At 44.8% G+C, this 16,532-nt stretch overlaps 1 protein-coding gene across 2 annotated transcripts in view; it reads right to left on the bottom strand.

Moving 5' to 3' along the window:
* The window catches only part of LOC116950306 (uncharacterized), a 61,757-nt gene that overhangs the window by 28,221 nt on the left and 17,004 nt on the right, over positions 1-16,532 (bottom strand). Inside the window, exon 1 of one of the 2 annotated variants that reach the window (XM_076072678.1) lies at positions 6,447-7,223. The exons of the other annotated variant lie outside the window; for it this stretch is intronic. The gene's annotated coding sequence lies outside the window, so the exon portion shown is untranslated. Of the gene's footprint in view, positions 1-6,446; positions 7,224-16,532 lie in introns of those variants that run through there. 2 annotated transcript variants of the gene reach the window in all.

Raw genomic sequence — 16,532 nt, 5'->3', positions numbered from 1 at the left:
AGTGAGTGTAGTTTGTGTGATCTACAGAGTGAGTGTAGTTTGTGTGTTCTACAGAGTGTAGTTTGTGTGATCTACAGAGTGAGTTTAGTGAGTGTAGTTTGTGTGTTCTAGAGAGTGAGTGTAGTTTGTGTGTTCTACAGAGTGAGTGTAGTTTGTGTGTTCTACAGAGTGAGTGTAGTTTGTGTGTTCTACAGAGTGAGTGTAGTTTGTGTGATCTACAGAGTGAGAGTAGTTTGTGTGTTCTACAGAGTGAGTGTAGTTTGTGTGTTCTACAGAGTGAGTGTAGTTTGTGTGATCTACAGAGTGAGTGTAGTTTGTGTGTTCTACAGAGTGAGAGTAGTTTGTGTGATCTACAGAGTGAGTGTAGTTTGTGTGATCTACAGAGTGAGTGTAGTTTGTGTGTTCTACAGAGTGAGTGTAGTTTGTGTGATCTACAGAGTGAGTGTAGTTTGTGTGTTCTACAGAGTGAGTGTAGTTTGTGTGTTCTACAGAGTGAGTGTAGTTTGTGTGTTCTACAGAGTGAGTGTAGTTTGTGTGATCTACAGAATGAGTGTAGTTTGTGTGTTCTACAGAGTGAGTGTAGTTTGTGTGATCTACAGAGTTAGTGTAGTTTGTGTGTTCTACAGAGTGAGTGTAGTTTGTGTGTTCTACAGATTGAGTGTAGTTTGTGTGTTCTACAGAGTGAGTGTAGTTTGTGTGATCTACAGAGTGAGTGTAGTTTGTGTGTTCTACAGATTGAGTGTAGTTTGTGTGATCTACAGAGTGAGAGTAGTTTGTGTGATCTACAGAGTGAGTGTAGTTTGTGTGTTCTACAGAGTGAGTGTAGTTTGTGTGATCTACAGAGTGAGTGTAGTTTGTGTGTTCTACAGAGTGAGAGTAGTTTGTGTGATCTACAGAGTGAGTGTAGTTTGTGTGTTCTACAGAGTGAGTGTAGTTTGTGTGATCTACAGAGTGAGTGTAGTTTGCGTGTTCTACAGAGTGAGTGTAGTTTGTGTGTTCTACAGAGTGAGTGTAGTTTGTGTGATCTAGAGAGTGAGTGTAGTTTGTGTGATCTACAGAGTGAGTGTAGTTTGTGTGATCTACAGAGTGAGTGTAGTTTGTGTGTTCTACAGAGTGAGTGTAGTTTGTGTGATCTACAGAGCGTAGTTTGTGTGTTCTACAGAGTGAGTGTAGTTTGTGTGTTCTACAGAGTGAGTGTAGTTTGTGTGATCTCCAGAGTGAGTGTAGTTTGTGTGATCTACAGAGTGAGTGTAGTTTGTGTGATCTACAGAGTGAGTGTAGTTTGTGTGTTCTACAGAGTGAGTGTAGTTTGTGTGTTCTACAGAGTGAGTGTAGTTTGTGTGATCTACAGAGTGAGTGTAGTTTGTGTGATCTCCAGAGTGAGTGTAGTTTGTGTGTTCTACAGAGTGAGTGTAGTTTGTGTGTTCTACAGAGTGAGTGTAGTTTGTGTGATCTACAGAGTGAGTGTAGTTTGTGTGTTCTACAGAGTGAGTGTAGTTTGTGTGTTCTACAGAGTGAGTGTAGTTTGTGTGATCTCCAGAGTGAGTGTAGTTTGTGTGTTCTAGAGAGTGAGTGTAGTTTGTGTGTTCTACAGAGTGAGTGTAGTTTGTGTGTTCTACAGAGTGAGTGTAGTTTGTGTGATCTACAGAGTGAGTGTAGTTTGTGTGATCTCCAGAGTGAGTGTAGTTTGTGTGTTCTACAGAGTGAGTGTAGTTTGTGTGTTCTACAGAGTGAGTGTAGTTTGTGTGATCTACAGAGTGAGTGTAGTTTGTGTGTTCTACAGAGTGAGTGTAGTTTGTGTGTTCTACAGAGTGAGTGTAGTTTGTGTGTTCTACAGAGTGAGTGTAGTTTGTGTGATCTACAGAGTGAGTGTAGTTTGTGTGATCTACAGAGTGAGTGTAGTTTGTGTGATCTACAGAGTGAGTGTAGTTTGTGTGTTCTACAGAGTGAGTGTAGTTTGTGTGATCTACAGAGTGAGTGTAGTTTGTGTGTTCTACAGAGTGAGTGTAGTTTGTGTGTTCTACAGAGTGAGTGTAGTTTGTGTGTTCTACAGAGTGAGTGTAGTTTGTGTGTTCTAGAGAGTGAGAGTAGTTTGTGTGATCTACAGAGTGAGTGTAGTTTGTGTGATCTACAGAATGAGTGTAGTTTGTGTGATCTACAGAGTGAGTGTAGTTTGTGTGATCTCCAGAGTGAGTGTAGTTTGTGTGTTCTACAGAGTGAGTGAGTGTAGTTTGTGTGATCTACAGAGTGAGTGTAGTTTGTGTGATCTACAGAGTGAGTGTAGTTTGTGTGTTCTACAGAGTGAGTGTAGTTTGTGTGATCTACAGAGTGAGTGTAGTTTGTGTGATCTACAGAGTGAGTGTAGTTTGTGTGATCTCCAGAGTGAGTGTAGTTTGTGTGTTCTACAGAGTGAGTGTAGTTTGTGTGTTCTACAGAGTGAGAGTAGTTTGTGTGATCTACAGAGTGAGTGTAGTTTGTGTGTTCTACAGAGTGAGTGTAGTTTGTGTGATCTACAGAGTGTAGTTTGTGTGTTCTACAGAGTGAGTGTAGTTTGTGTGATCTACAGAGTGAGTGTAGTTTGTGTGATCTACAGAGTGAGTGTAGTTTGTGTGTTCTACAGAGTGAGTGTAGTTTGTGTGTTCTACAGAGTGAGTGTAGTTTGTGTGTTCTACAGAGTGAGTGAGTGTAGTTTGTGTGTTCTACAGAGTGAGTGTAGTTTGTGTGATCTACAGAGTGAGTGTAGTTTGTGTGTTCTACAGAGTGAGTGTAGTTTGTGTGTTCTACAGAGTGAGTGTAGTTTGTGTGATCTACAGAGTGAGTGTAGTTTGTGTGTTCTACAGAGTGAGTGTAGTTTGTGTGATCTCCAGAGTGAGTGTAGTTTGTGTGTTCTACAGAGTGAGTGTAGTTTGTGTGATCTACAGAGTGAGTGTAGTTTGTGTGTTCTACAGAGTGAGTGTAGTTTGTGTGATCTACAGAGTGAGTGTAGTTTGTGTGCTCTACAGAGTGAGTGTAGTTTGTGTGTTCTACAGAGTGAGTGTAGTTTGTGTGTTCTACAGAGTGAGTGTAGTTTGTGTGTTCTACAGAGTGAGTGTAGTTTGTGTGATCTACAGAGTGAGTGTAGTTTGTGTGTTCTACAGAGTGAGTGTAGTTTGTGTGTTCTACAGAGTGAGAGTAGTTTGTGTGATCTACAGAGTGAGTGTAGTTTGTGTGTTCTACAGAGTGAGTGTAGTTTGTGTGTTCTACAGAGTGAGTGTAGTTTGTGTGATCTACAGAGTGAGTGTAGTTTGTGTGATCTACAGAGTGAGTGTAGTTTGTGTGTTCTACAGAGTGAGTGTAGTTTGTGTGATCTACAGAGTGAGTGTAGTTTGTGTGTTCTACAGAGTGAGTGTAGTTTGTGTGATCTACAGAGTTAGTGTAGTTTGTGTGTTCTATAGAGTGAGTGTAGTTTGTGTGTTCTACAGAGTGAGTGTAGTTTGTGTGATCTACAGAGTGAGTGTAGTTTGTGTGTTCTACAGAGTGAGTGTAGTTTGTGTGATCTACAGAGTGAGTGTAGTTTGTGTGTTCTACAGAGTGAGTGTAGTTTGTGTGTTCTACAGAGTGAGTGTAGTTTGTGTGATCTACAGAGTGAGTGTAGTTTGTGTGATCTACAGAGTGAGTGTAGTTTGTGTGATCTCCAGAGTGAGTGTAGTTTGTGTGTTCTACAGAGTGAGTGTAGTTTGTGTGATCTACAGAGTGAGTGTAGTTTGTGTGATCTACAGAGTGAGTGTAGTTTGTGTGTTCTACAGAGTGAGTGTAGTTTGTGTGATCTACAGAGCGTAGTTTGTGTGTTCTACAGAGTGAGTGTAGTTTGTGTGATCTACAGAGTGTAGTTTGTGTGTTCTACAGAGTGAGTGTAGTTTGTGTGATCTACAGAGTGAGTGTAGTTTGTGTGATCTACAGAGTGAGTGTAGTTTGTGTGTTCTACAGAGTGAGTGTAGTTTGTGTGTTCTACAGAGTGAGTGTAGTTTGTGTGTTCTACAGAGTGAGTGTAGTTTGTGTGTTCTACAGAGTGAGTGTAGTTTGTGTGATCTACAGAGTGAGTGTAGTTTGTGTGTTCTACAGAGTGAGTGTAGTTTGTGTGTTCTACAGAGTGAGAGTAGTTTGTGTGATCTACAGAGTGAGTGTAGTTTGTGTGTTCTACAGAGTGAGTGTAGTTTGTGTGTTCTACAGAGTGAGTGTAGTTTGTGTGATCTACAGAGTGAGTGTAGTTTGTGTGTTCTACAGAGTGAGTGTAGTTTGTGTGTTCTACAGAGTGAGTGTAGTTTGTGTGATCTACAGAGTGAGTGTAGTTTGTGTGATCTACAGAGTGAGTGTAGTTTGTGTGTTCTACAGAGTGAGTGTAGTTTGTGTGATCTACAGAGTGAGTGTAGTTTGTGTGTTCTACAGAGTGAGTGTAGTTTGTGTGATCTCCCTGTGTTCTGGCCAACTTCCCTCCGGGTTCTCGAGTTTCCTCCTAGAGCTACCCCCCCTCCCCACCCGTCCCGTGGAGCGGCGAACTTCTTCGTTGCATCCCAGGGGCCACTGGGAGCCCCCTGTGAGGCCCCTGTTAGACTTGACAATGACGCAAATAGCGAACCACATCACACAAGACCCCGATAGGACTTCGATCATAGTCCTCCAAACCCCACAACTCGATCCCACGCACTGGGTCTCTGTGCCGCACTCGAACTCGGGCGCGCAATTCCGAGCCCACGTGGATTGCCACCTGTGCTCTCGATAACATTGGTTGCGAAAACCCCACGTGTCAAGCTGCAATTATGCTGCTGTCATAAATAAACTACTTGTATTCGGTACACAGTCACCAGGCGAATAGTCCCATAATACAATCGCACAAGTACAGTAATGTGTGTAAGAGTATGTTGCACGTATGTTGTATGTGTGTATGCTGAACTTCGTTCGCACCGTATGTTGCCAACCCCGGCTAATCGGCGGTGCGGGGGGAGGGGGGAAGGGCAACAACTAGCACGACAAAGAGCAGTCCTAGTCGAAATGAGTTTGTCAATCTCGATGATGATTTGGTGTGACACGTCGGCTTTCGCGATGATGGTGATGTAAAAGTGCATCGCAGCTCCCCCAGTGGCTTCCTGATACCGCAAGGAAGAGACGTTCCAGACGGCCGCAGGAAGCAGCGCATCCGAAAGCGCCGCACAACGATGATGACGACGATGACGACGATGATGATGACGATGACGATGATGCCGACGACGACGATGACGACGATGACGACGACGATTATGCCGATGACGATTATGCCGACGACGACGATGACGACGATGACGACGACGATTATGCCGATGACGACGATGATGCCGACGACGATGATGACGACGACGATGACGACGATGACGGTGACGATGACGACGATGACGACGACGATTATGACGATGACGACGATGACGACGACGATGATGACGATGATGACGACGATGACGACCACGATGATGACGATTATGATGACGATTACGACGATGATGACGACGATGATGACGATGATGACGACGACGATGACGATGCGGTGACCGCCACCGGATTTGTTCGACGGCCGAGCAGCCAGAAGCCGCTGCGAGGGTGACGAGCGGAGCGCCGCGTGACGCTGCCGGTCGATGACGCTCCGTGTCGGGATGGACGAGGTGTCGGGATGGACGAGTTGTCGGGATGGGCGAGGTGTCGGGATGGACGAGGTGTCGGGATGGACGAGGTGTCGGGATGGACGAGGTGTCGGGATGGACGAGGTGTCGGGATGGACGAGTTGTCGGGATGGACGAGGTGTCGGGATGGACGAGGTGTCGGGATGGACGAGGTGTCGGAATGGACGAGGTGTCGCGGTTCATCTGTGGTGAGCTCTTTGTGTGACGAGTGCGACCTTAAACCGCCGCATCCGCTCGGCAAGAAGAAGCCAATGCAGTCGTCCCAACAACTGCAAACCCAAACACCGCCCCTCAACTCCACAACTCCGCCCGATACAACTCGACCCGTCTTTGCCTTGGGCGCTAGCCGCGAACCCTCATCCCTACGACACAAAGCACGCGACCCCATAGCCCTCCTCCCCCGCCACCGCCCCCAATGAATCATTAAAACTCAAACACCGAGTCTCGTGAATCGTTCACCCCGGGGTCTCTGGGGCTCTGAGTCTGGGTCCAGCGCGTGGCCCCCGAATGGCCGCAGGTAAAGTTACAGAGAGTCCGTCAGTAGCCTGAACGCGTGGACCCTGACCCCCACCAGTTTGACCCTGAACCTGACCCCCACCAGTTTGACCCTGACCCCCACCAGTTTGACCCTGAACCTGACCCCCACCAGTTTGACCCTGACCCCCAGCAGTTTGACCCTGATCTGACCCCCACCAGTTTGACCCTGACCTGACCCTGACCCCCACCAGTTTGACCCTGACCCTAGCCCGACAAACGTACCACTTTGACCGCGGTAGTCGGGAGTCGACGCGTTCCTGAAGAGTTCAGCGTTGAGCAGCGAGGATTTTCCCCCGAAGTGATGTAATTACTTGACTTGAAGCTTTCGTGACTGCAGGGATTCATATTCTTTGGGTCTTTCGGTAAAGTCAGAAAATAACAATGAAAAAAAAAACTACGACGTTTCGATCGCAACCCAAGCGGTCGTCCATATATATTTTTTTGTTTGTTATTTTCTTTCAACCTATCGACGTGACTTTACCCAAACACCCAAAGAATATGATGCCATTCGGACGAAGCGTGGCGAGATCCCGCGCGCTGTGCGCTCCTACCGCGCACAGCGCGTGCTGCTGAGACGGCGGGCCAAATAGCAGAGGGCACGCCGCCGCGTTACGCTCGTATCACTCCGCGTACCGTGTCCCTCCGCTCAGCCGCTCAGCCGCGCAGCTCAAGAAAGTAGTCCGTCGTCGCGAAACCACGTTACAACGGGGTGCGCGCTCCGCGTTATACAGAGTGTTTTTTTTTAAAATTAAACAGATGGACCCGATTTGAAATCGCTATATCTCTGCAATCACGAACCGCCCATGAATGAAACTCTTACCACTTCAACTTCCGATCACTTCATTTTTCAGCAAGACGGAGCACAACAACAACCGATATTCGCCACTAAGTGGCGGTGACGTCACCACGACGCTTGTGCCAGGCCATGTGCACCTTGAGGCCACGTGAAGTGTCGAACGCCCGCGGGCAGGAGGTCACGGGGCAGACCCAGCAGGTGCCACGGGTCGACGGAGATGACTGAGATGACTGGCTGATGCACCACCTGTGCCCCCTACTGTGCCAACCCGCTGTGCTTTAGCCACCCGGCGCTCCGCTCGTTGTTGTGAGCGTCGCTCCTCCGCCCTCCGTTGTTGTTGGAGGGCGACTGCCTCCAACTGCCCAGTAGCAGCGTCCTTCACGAGCCTCCTCCACAGAGGCCGATCTTGACACCGCTGGTACCGGTCATCGGCAAGTCCACTCAGCTCCACGTCCTCCTGTGTACCAGGAGGACGTGAAGACGGTGCTCTGTATTTTTTTTTAAATAAAGACGGACCACCCCCACATTGGCACCTGCAATTTCGACGTTTTCTAAACGACACACTGCCTCAACGTTGGATAGGTCGCACGGCACCCTAAGACTCGGCGCTACGCCCTTGGCCCCCAAGATCACCCCCAGACATCACCACACCCTGCGACTTTTTATTGTGGGGATACGTCAAAGACCCGTGGTGTTTTTGTGCCACCATTAGCGACTAATCTGGATGACCTCAAAAACAGAATCACAGCAGCGGTGACTTCAGTGGAAGAGAAGACTTCACTTTGAGAGGCGTTTGGGACGAATTCAACTATCGTCTCGATGTTCTCCGTACAGCGGGTGGAGGGCACATAGAGCATTTATAAAATGGTTAGTGAAACGTGATAACTCGTGAAACCGTTTGTAACTTTTTGTGTAATTGTAACATGTTGCCATCGTGAAATACACCGCTTTGAAATTGGGTCTATATTTTGAAACACCCTGTACGACTGCTCTGCCATGAAGAAGGGCTATTGCCTGAAACGTCGCATATTTTCTACATGTTTTTCCCCCCTCTTTGGGGCGGTGTTACTGTGTTGAGGTTTTCGTGCCAACGCTGCACCACAAATGTTATTTTTTTTTACTTTCGTTTAGTTTGATAGTTTAAATTAGAGCGGTTGTACGAGTTAAAGGTGCCTTGTACAGTATATGTCATTGGTTTAACTGAAGAGTTACAATAATCTTAAACAAACGTGTTAAGACAACGTTCGTATATATTTAACAATAAGATTGTTAGTGCTTCTCGCTGTATGCAAGATTTTTTATCGGGATAAATGAGACTCATCGATACTGCATACTCGATCTAAACCAGCTAGACCATCCAGTAAACCACGTGACTTCTGTGTGGCTACCCCCACTCTGAAGATCTCTCATATATCGATCTCTATCTCCCCTATCTTTAAACCAACTCAATCAATCTTGATTTGAAGCTTTCGTGACTGCAGGAATCCATATTATTTTATTTTATCTTATTTTATTTCTACCTACGTGACTTCACTGAAAGAACCAACTCAATCGTTTAACCCTGGTGTTCATATCAGAAGCTGTATTCATCCTGGAGAAATCCGATGAGCCATGAAGCTCTTTTTTCCACAGGTGTCCCCTCTCCGATGTTTAGGAAGCTATGCACTTTAAAATCTCGATTGAAAAACGAATTTAATGAGAACTGCTTTTCGTGTTTAGTTTGTAGTCGTCCTTCCCCCACACCGCCGATTAGCTACGTACGGTGTGAAAGTAGTTCAACGTACATAGTGTATATTAAACTAAACTATTAAATGTTTTGATTTTACCAGGTAAGGCCCCACTGAGCTATGTAGCTCTTTTTCAGAAGCGACCTCACCACAAATGATAGCCCAACGAAGTATTGGCTTATCACGTGGAAATGTCTAGCAGCCAAACACTCTAAACGCGTGGTGGTGATGTTGGTTCTAAACGTGGAGGGAAAACCCGGAGGAACCGGAGGAACCGGAGAAAAATCAACGCGACCACGGGGAGCGAGACACGCAGACTCCAAATATACAGCAGCAGCAGCAGCAGGCGTCAGGGTCGGGATCGAACCCGCGACCTCCTGCATACCAGGAGAGGTAGTCAACATCAGGGTCGGGATCGAACCCGCGACCTCCTGCATACCAGGAGAGGTAGTCAACATCAGGGATGATGGAGACTCTCCAAAGATCTCGACTGTGTTAAACCGGCAGAGCGAGCGGTGGCGCAGCGGTTAGCACAGTGCCTTCTGAACTCAGCCCGCTGCCACGTGAGGGACTCTCCCCCATCCGTGTCCGCATTGACCAGCGTGGTGAAGTATAATCCACCAGCCACGCCTCGCCTCGCCCCACGTGTATATTGTACATTGCATCACATCAGGGAAATTATGAACATGAACCCCGATAATAACGTGCAAAGTATTCCGTTCCGAGTGAACGATCTTGATTTGAATGAAAGAAGCAGGAAATATCTTTCTTGACATTTAGGACCACAGGGATTCAGGACAATACGTGACATACATTTTTTCTAAAGGGTTTGACTCTCGTGCAATGTTAATAACGTTAATGAAAATAATTCAGATTTATAATTCGCATTCCATCCTAGGATTTTCATTATTAAATCATGATGATGATGGTGATTTAATGATGATGATTTAATGATGATGATGGTGATTTAATGATGATTTAATGATGATGATGGTGATTTAATGATGATGATTAACATTCGCTCATGACGCTAAGAGACGCGACAGCCTCGGTTTAACATCAGCGGCGTGTGATGAGATCTGAACCGGCGTGGTGAAGTGAGCTGAACAGAAACATTTTAATAAAAATAAAAAAAAACCGACGTAACAATAACAACGTGCAGGAGTTCTAAGCGAGAGTCGATGTCAAACGCCGCGAGACTTAACCCTGGGCAGGATTCCCACTCTCTGTGCGGGATCGGTCCACGCGTCGCCGAGAAGCACTGCAGCATAAGACATTCGCTCGGTTTGACGTGGGGCGACGTTGTGTACTGTCCTGTATGTGTACTGTCCGGTATGTGTGTACTGTCTTGTATGTGTGCTGTCCTGTATGTGTGCTGTCCTGTATGTGTACTGTCCTGTATGTGTGCTGTCCTGTATGTGTACTGTCCTGTATGTGTACTGTCCTGTATGTGTGCTGTCCTGTATGTGTGTTGTCCTGTATGTGTGCTGTCCTGTGTGTGTGCTGTCCTGTATGTGTACTGTCATGTATGTGTACTGTCCTGTATGTGTACTGTCCTGTATGTGTGCTGTCCTGTATGTGTACTGTCCTGTATGTGTGCTGTCCTGTATGTGTGTGCTGTCCTGTATGTGTACTGTCCTGTATGTGTACTGTCCTGTATGTGTACTGTCCTGTGTGTGTGCTGTCCTGTATGTGTACTGTCCTGTATGTGTGTTGTCCTGTGTGTGTGCTGCATGTGTACTGTCCTGTGTGTGTGCTCCGTGTGTACTGTCCTGTATGTGTGTACTGTCCTGTATGTGTGCTGTCCTGTATGTGTGCTGTCCTGTATGTGTGCTGTCCTGTATGTGTACTGTCCTGTATGTGTGTTGTCCTGTATGTGTGTTGTCCTGTATGTGTGCTGTCCTGTATGTGTACTGTCCTGTGTGTGTGCTGTCCTGTGTGTGTTGTCCTGTATGCGTGCTGTCCTGTATGTGTGTGCTGTTCTGTGTGTGTGCTGTCATGTATGTGTGCTGTCCTGTATGTGTACTGTCCTGTATGTGTGTTGTCCTGTATGCGTGCTGTCCTGTATGTGTGTGCTGTTCTGTGTGTGTGCTGTCCTGTATGTGTGCTGTCCTGTATGTGTGCTGTCCTGTGTGTGTGCTGCGTGTATACTGTCCTGTATGTGTACTGTCCTGTGTGTGTGCTGTCCTGTATGTGTGTGCTGTCCTGTATGTGTGTGCTGTCCTGTATGTGTGTGCTGTCCTGTGTGTGTACTGTCCTGTGTGTGCTGTCCTGTGTGTGTACTGTCCTGTATGTGTACTGTCCTGTGTGTGTACTGTCCTGTGTGTGTACTGTCCTGTGTGTGCTGTCCTGTATGTGTGCTGTCCTGTATGTGTACTGTCCTGTGTGTGTGCTGTCCTGTATGTGTACTGTCCTGTGTGTGTGCTGTCCTGTGTGTGTACTGTCCTGTGTGTACTGTCCTGTGTGTGTGCTGTCCTGTGTGTGTACTGTCCTGTGTGTACTGTCCTGTGTGTGTGCTGTCCTGTGTGTGTGCTGTCCTGTGTGTGTGTGCTGTCCTGTATGTGTGTGCTGTTCTGTGTGTGTACTGTCCTGTATGTGTGCTGTCCTGTATGTGTACTGTCCTGTATGTGTGTACTGTCCTGTGTGTGTGCTGTCCTGTGTGTGTGCTGCGTGTGTACTGTTTTGCAAGGCCGTAATTATAATATATATTCAAATATGCTCAAAATGTCACCCCCCAATATATTACTATAAAATAGGTTTATGTTTATATGATTGTGGTTATGGTTGTACTTTATTAATCCCTCATCTCTGCCATTACATACAATGAAAAAAGATAAGGTAAAAAAGAAAAACAGAGCAATGTAATATAATACATCCCATGTGTTAGTGCATTATATATATTTTAGGCAGGAAATTAGTTTTCAAATTTAGATTTTTTTTCTGGGGGGGGGGGGCGGGGGGAGCCCAGACCCCCTGGAAGATTTGGTCCCCCCCAATGCTGACTCCATGGCTACGGCCTTGTTGTTTTGTGTACTGTGTGTACTGTGTCATGTGTACTGTGTGTACTGTGTGTGTACTGTGTCATGTGTACTGTGTGTACTGTGTGTGTACTGTCATGTGTACTGTGTGTACTGTGTGTTGTGTGTACTGTGTGTGTACTGTATGTGTGTACTGTGTGTGTACTGTGTTATCTGTACTGTGTGTACTATGTGTGTACTGTGTGTGTACTGTCTCATGTGTACTGTCTGTGTGCTGTGTGTGTACTGTGTCATGTGTACTGTGTGTACTGTGTGTGTACTGTGTCATGTGTACTGTGTACTGTGTGTGTACTGTGTCATGTGTACTGTGTGTACTATGTGTGTACTGTGTCATGTGTACTGTCTGTGTACTGTGTGTTGTGTGTACTGTGTGTACTGTATGTGTACTGTATGTGTGTACTTTGTGTGTACTATGTGTGTACTGTGTGTGTACTATGTGTGTACTGTGTGTGTACTGTATGTGTACTGTGTGTGTGTACTGTGTGTGTGTACTGTGTGTGTACTATGTGTGTACTGTGTCATGTGTACTGTCTGTGTGCTGCGTGTTGTGTGTACTGTGTGTCATGTGTGCTGTTTGTGTACTGTGTGTACTGTTTGTGTACTATGTGTGTATTATGTGTGTACTATGCGTATACTGTGTGCACTATGTGTGTACTGTGTGTGTACTGTGTCATGTGTACTGTCTGTGTACTGTGTGTGTTGTGTGTACTGTGTGTCATGTGTGCTGTTTGTGTACTGTGTACTGTTTGTGTACTATGTGTGTATTATGTGTGTACTATGCGTGTAGTGTGTGCGCTATTTGTGTACTGTGTGTCTACTGTGTGTGTACTGTCTGTGTACTGTGTGTGTGTACTGTGTGTGTACTGTGTGCGCCACTGGGCAGGCAGCTGTCTCACACACAGATACGCACACATAGAGATACATATATATACAGATACATACACAATTATAAATAAGAGATACACACATAGGCATACATAGATATACAACATTGTGTGTACTGTGTGTGTACTGTGTGTACTGCGTGTGTACTGTGTGTGTACTGTCTATGTACTATGTGTGTACTGTGTGTACTGCGCGTGTACTGTGTGTGTATGGAGTGTGTGCTGTGTGTGTACTGTGTGTGTACTGTCTATGTACTGTGTGTGCACTGTGTATGTACTGCGTGTGTACTGTGTGTGTACTGTGTGTGCATGGAGTGTGTGCTGCGTGTGTACTGTGTGTGTACGCAGTGTGTGCTGTTTCACACACAGAGACAACGCAGAGATACACACAGAGATACACACAGAGATACACACAGAGATACGCACAGAGATACACACAGAGATACACACAGAGATATACACACAGAGATACACACAGAGATACGCACAGAGATATACACAGATATACACACAGATACACACACAGATACACACACAGATATACACACAGAGATACACACAGATACACACACAGATATACACACAGATATACACACAGATACACACACAGATATACACACAGATACACACAGATACACACACAGAGATATACACAGATATACACACAGATACACACACAGATATACACACAGAGATACACACAGATACACACACAGATATACACACAGATACACACACAGAAATACACACAGAAATACACACAGAGATACACACAGAGATACACCCAGAGATACACACAGAGATACACACAGAGATACACACAGATATACACACAGATACACACACAGAGATACACACAGAGAATCACACATAGATACACACATATACAACAACCAGTGTGTACTTGCTATGCGCGCTACTGAGCAGGCAGCCGTCTCGTCACGGTACTCACATTGTATATGTTGTGGGTTTACTCTCCAACACACAACCGGTGTGCTGTACTACTATACTACACTATACACTACTATACACTACACTATACACTACACTACTATACACTAGTGCTGTACTAGTATACTACACTATACACTACACTACTATACACTAGTGCTGTACTAGTATACTACACTATACACTACACTATACACTAGTGCTGTACTATACACTACACTATACACTAGTGCTGTACTAGTATACTACACTATACACTACACTCTACACTAGTGCTGTACTAGTATACTACACTATACACTCCACTATATACTACACTATACACTAGTGCTGTACTAGTATACTACACTATACACTACACTATACACTACAGTATACACTAGTGCTGTACTAGTATACTACACTATACACTACACTATACACTAGTGCTGTACTAGTATACTACACTATACACTACACTATACACTACAGTATACACTAGTCTGTACTAATATACTACACTATACACTACACTATACACTAGTGCTGTACTAGTATACTACACTATACACTACACTATACACTACACTATACACTAGTGCTGTACTAGTATACTACACTATACACTGCACTATACACTACACTATACACTAGTGCTGTACTAGTATACTACACTATACACTGCACTATACACTACACTATACACTAGTGCTGTACTAGTATACTACACTATACACTACACTACACACTACAGTATACACTAGTGCTGTACTAGTATACTACACTATACACTGCACTATACACTACACTATACACTAGTGCTGTACTAGTATACTACACTATACACTACACTATACACTACAGTATACACTAGTGCTGTACTAGTATACTACACTATACACTACACTATACACTGCACTATACACTACACTATACACTAGTGCTGTACTAGTATACTACACTATACACTACACTATACACTACAGTATACACTAGTGCTGTACTAGTATACTACACTATACACTACACTATACACTAGTGCTGTACTAGTATACTACACTATACACTACACTATACACTAGTGCTGTACTAGTATACTACACTATACACTACACTATACACTAGTTTACGCGACACTAAACCTTACTAGTTGGCTGTGTCGGGTGGTGGCGGGTTTAACGACACATTTATATATTTACGTGATTTAACACAAAAAAACATCTATTATGGACCTATTCTTATTTTGCCATCGCATTGTACATTATGCATCCTTTAAAATTATAGATTTCATCTATTATTATTAACATAATTAGTAGAAATTTACAAAAAAATCTAAGAACCTATAGTGGAGGCCCAAGCCCGTTGTAGGTATTCGTCAACTTGAACGAGAATCGAACTCGGGTCACGCTAACCGCTGCACTACGACTACCCCTACAATACACGCATAGAAGTACTCACGTGCACGTACATGCGTACCCACACACACACACGTACGACACACGTGTACTCACCCGAGCACTTGTTTAATGGTATATAAAAATATAAAGTTTCCCCATGTATAGCCTACACAGGTTGTTGGGTCAAGTGCTGTGCGCGAGCACCTATGAAGGCCGGCACGGCGCACGAGGGAGGGGTGTGGCGAGCACCACTCCCGGCCGCCTTTGTGTCCCCATTGCTGATGTTTCCACACCGTAACCAGGTACTCATCATTTTAAAGGCTGAGTCAACCTAGGTGAGGCCCGGCATCGGTTAAGACATCCGCCGCTGATGTTGGCCGCGAGCGGGAACCGAACTCGTGTGGCCGGGTTCGCAGCGCGCTAACCGCTGCGCCACCACTCCCCACATACAAAGATCCTCAGTAGATCCCTTTAACGACTGCCGGGGCAAGTGCTGTTCGCGAGTATAGCAGCACCGGTGAAGGTCGGCACGGTGCCACACGAGGGGGTGGGTGGTCGGCACCACGCCCGCACAAAGACACGGTCACACATGCACGCACACACGAGTACGCACATATACGTGCGTGCTCGTGTTGTGACAAACTTTACCGATTGGCTGTGTCGGGTGGTGGCGGGTTTAACGACACATTTATATATTTACGCGGCATAACCCCCAAAAAGATGATTTTGTGTGTAACCTCCGACTGAGAACTCAAAGAGACTGCAGGATAACTATACACCGGTAAAATATACGCCGATAAAATGTACACCGATAAAATATACACAGATAAAATATACACCGATAAAATATACACCGGTAAAATATACACCGGTAAAATATACACCGGTAAAATATACACCGGTAAAATGTACACCGGTAAAATGTACACCGGTAAAATATACACCAATAAAATATACACCAGTAAAATATACACCGGTAAAATATACACCGGTAAAATATACACCGGTAAAATGTACACCAGTAAAATATACACGGATAAAATATAAACCGGTAAAATATACACTGGTAAAATATATGCCGATAAAATATACACCGATAAAATATACACCGGTAAAATGTACACCGGTAAAATGTACACAGATAAAATATACACCGGTAAAATATACACCGGTAAAATATATGCCGGTAAAATATACACCGATAAAACATACACCGGTAAAATATACACCGATAAAATATACACCGGTAAAATATACACCGGTAAAATATACACCGGTAAAATATACACCGATAAAATATACACCGGTAAAATATACACCGATAAAATGTACACCGATAAAATATACACCGGTAAAATATACACCGATAAAATATACACCGGTAAAATATACACCGGTAAAATGTACACCGATAAAATATACACCGATAAAATATACACCGGTAAAATATACACCGATAAAATGTACACCGATAAAATATACACCGATAAAATATACACCGGTAAAATATACACCGATAAAATATACACCGGTAAA

Source organism: Petromyzon marinus, chromosome 38 (genome assembly GCF_048934315.1).
Source record: "Petromyzon marinus isolate PM22_M1 ecotype Great Lakes invasive population chromosome 38, UKy_Petmar_22M1.pri1.0, whole genome shotgun sequence".
NCBI lineage: Eukaryota > Metazoa > Chordata > Hyperoartia > Petromyzontiformes > Petromyzontidae > Petromyzon > Petromyzon marinus.
The sequence above is the reverse complement of the archived record's forward strand: the minus strand, read 5'-3'. Positions and strand labels throughout refer to the sequence as shown.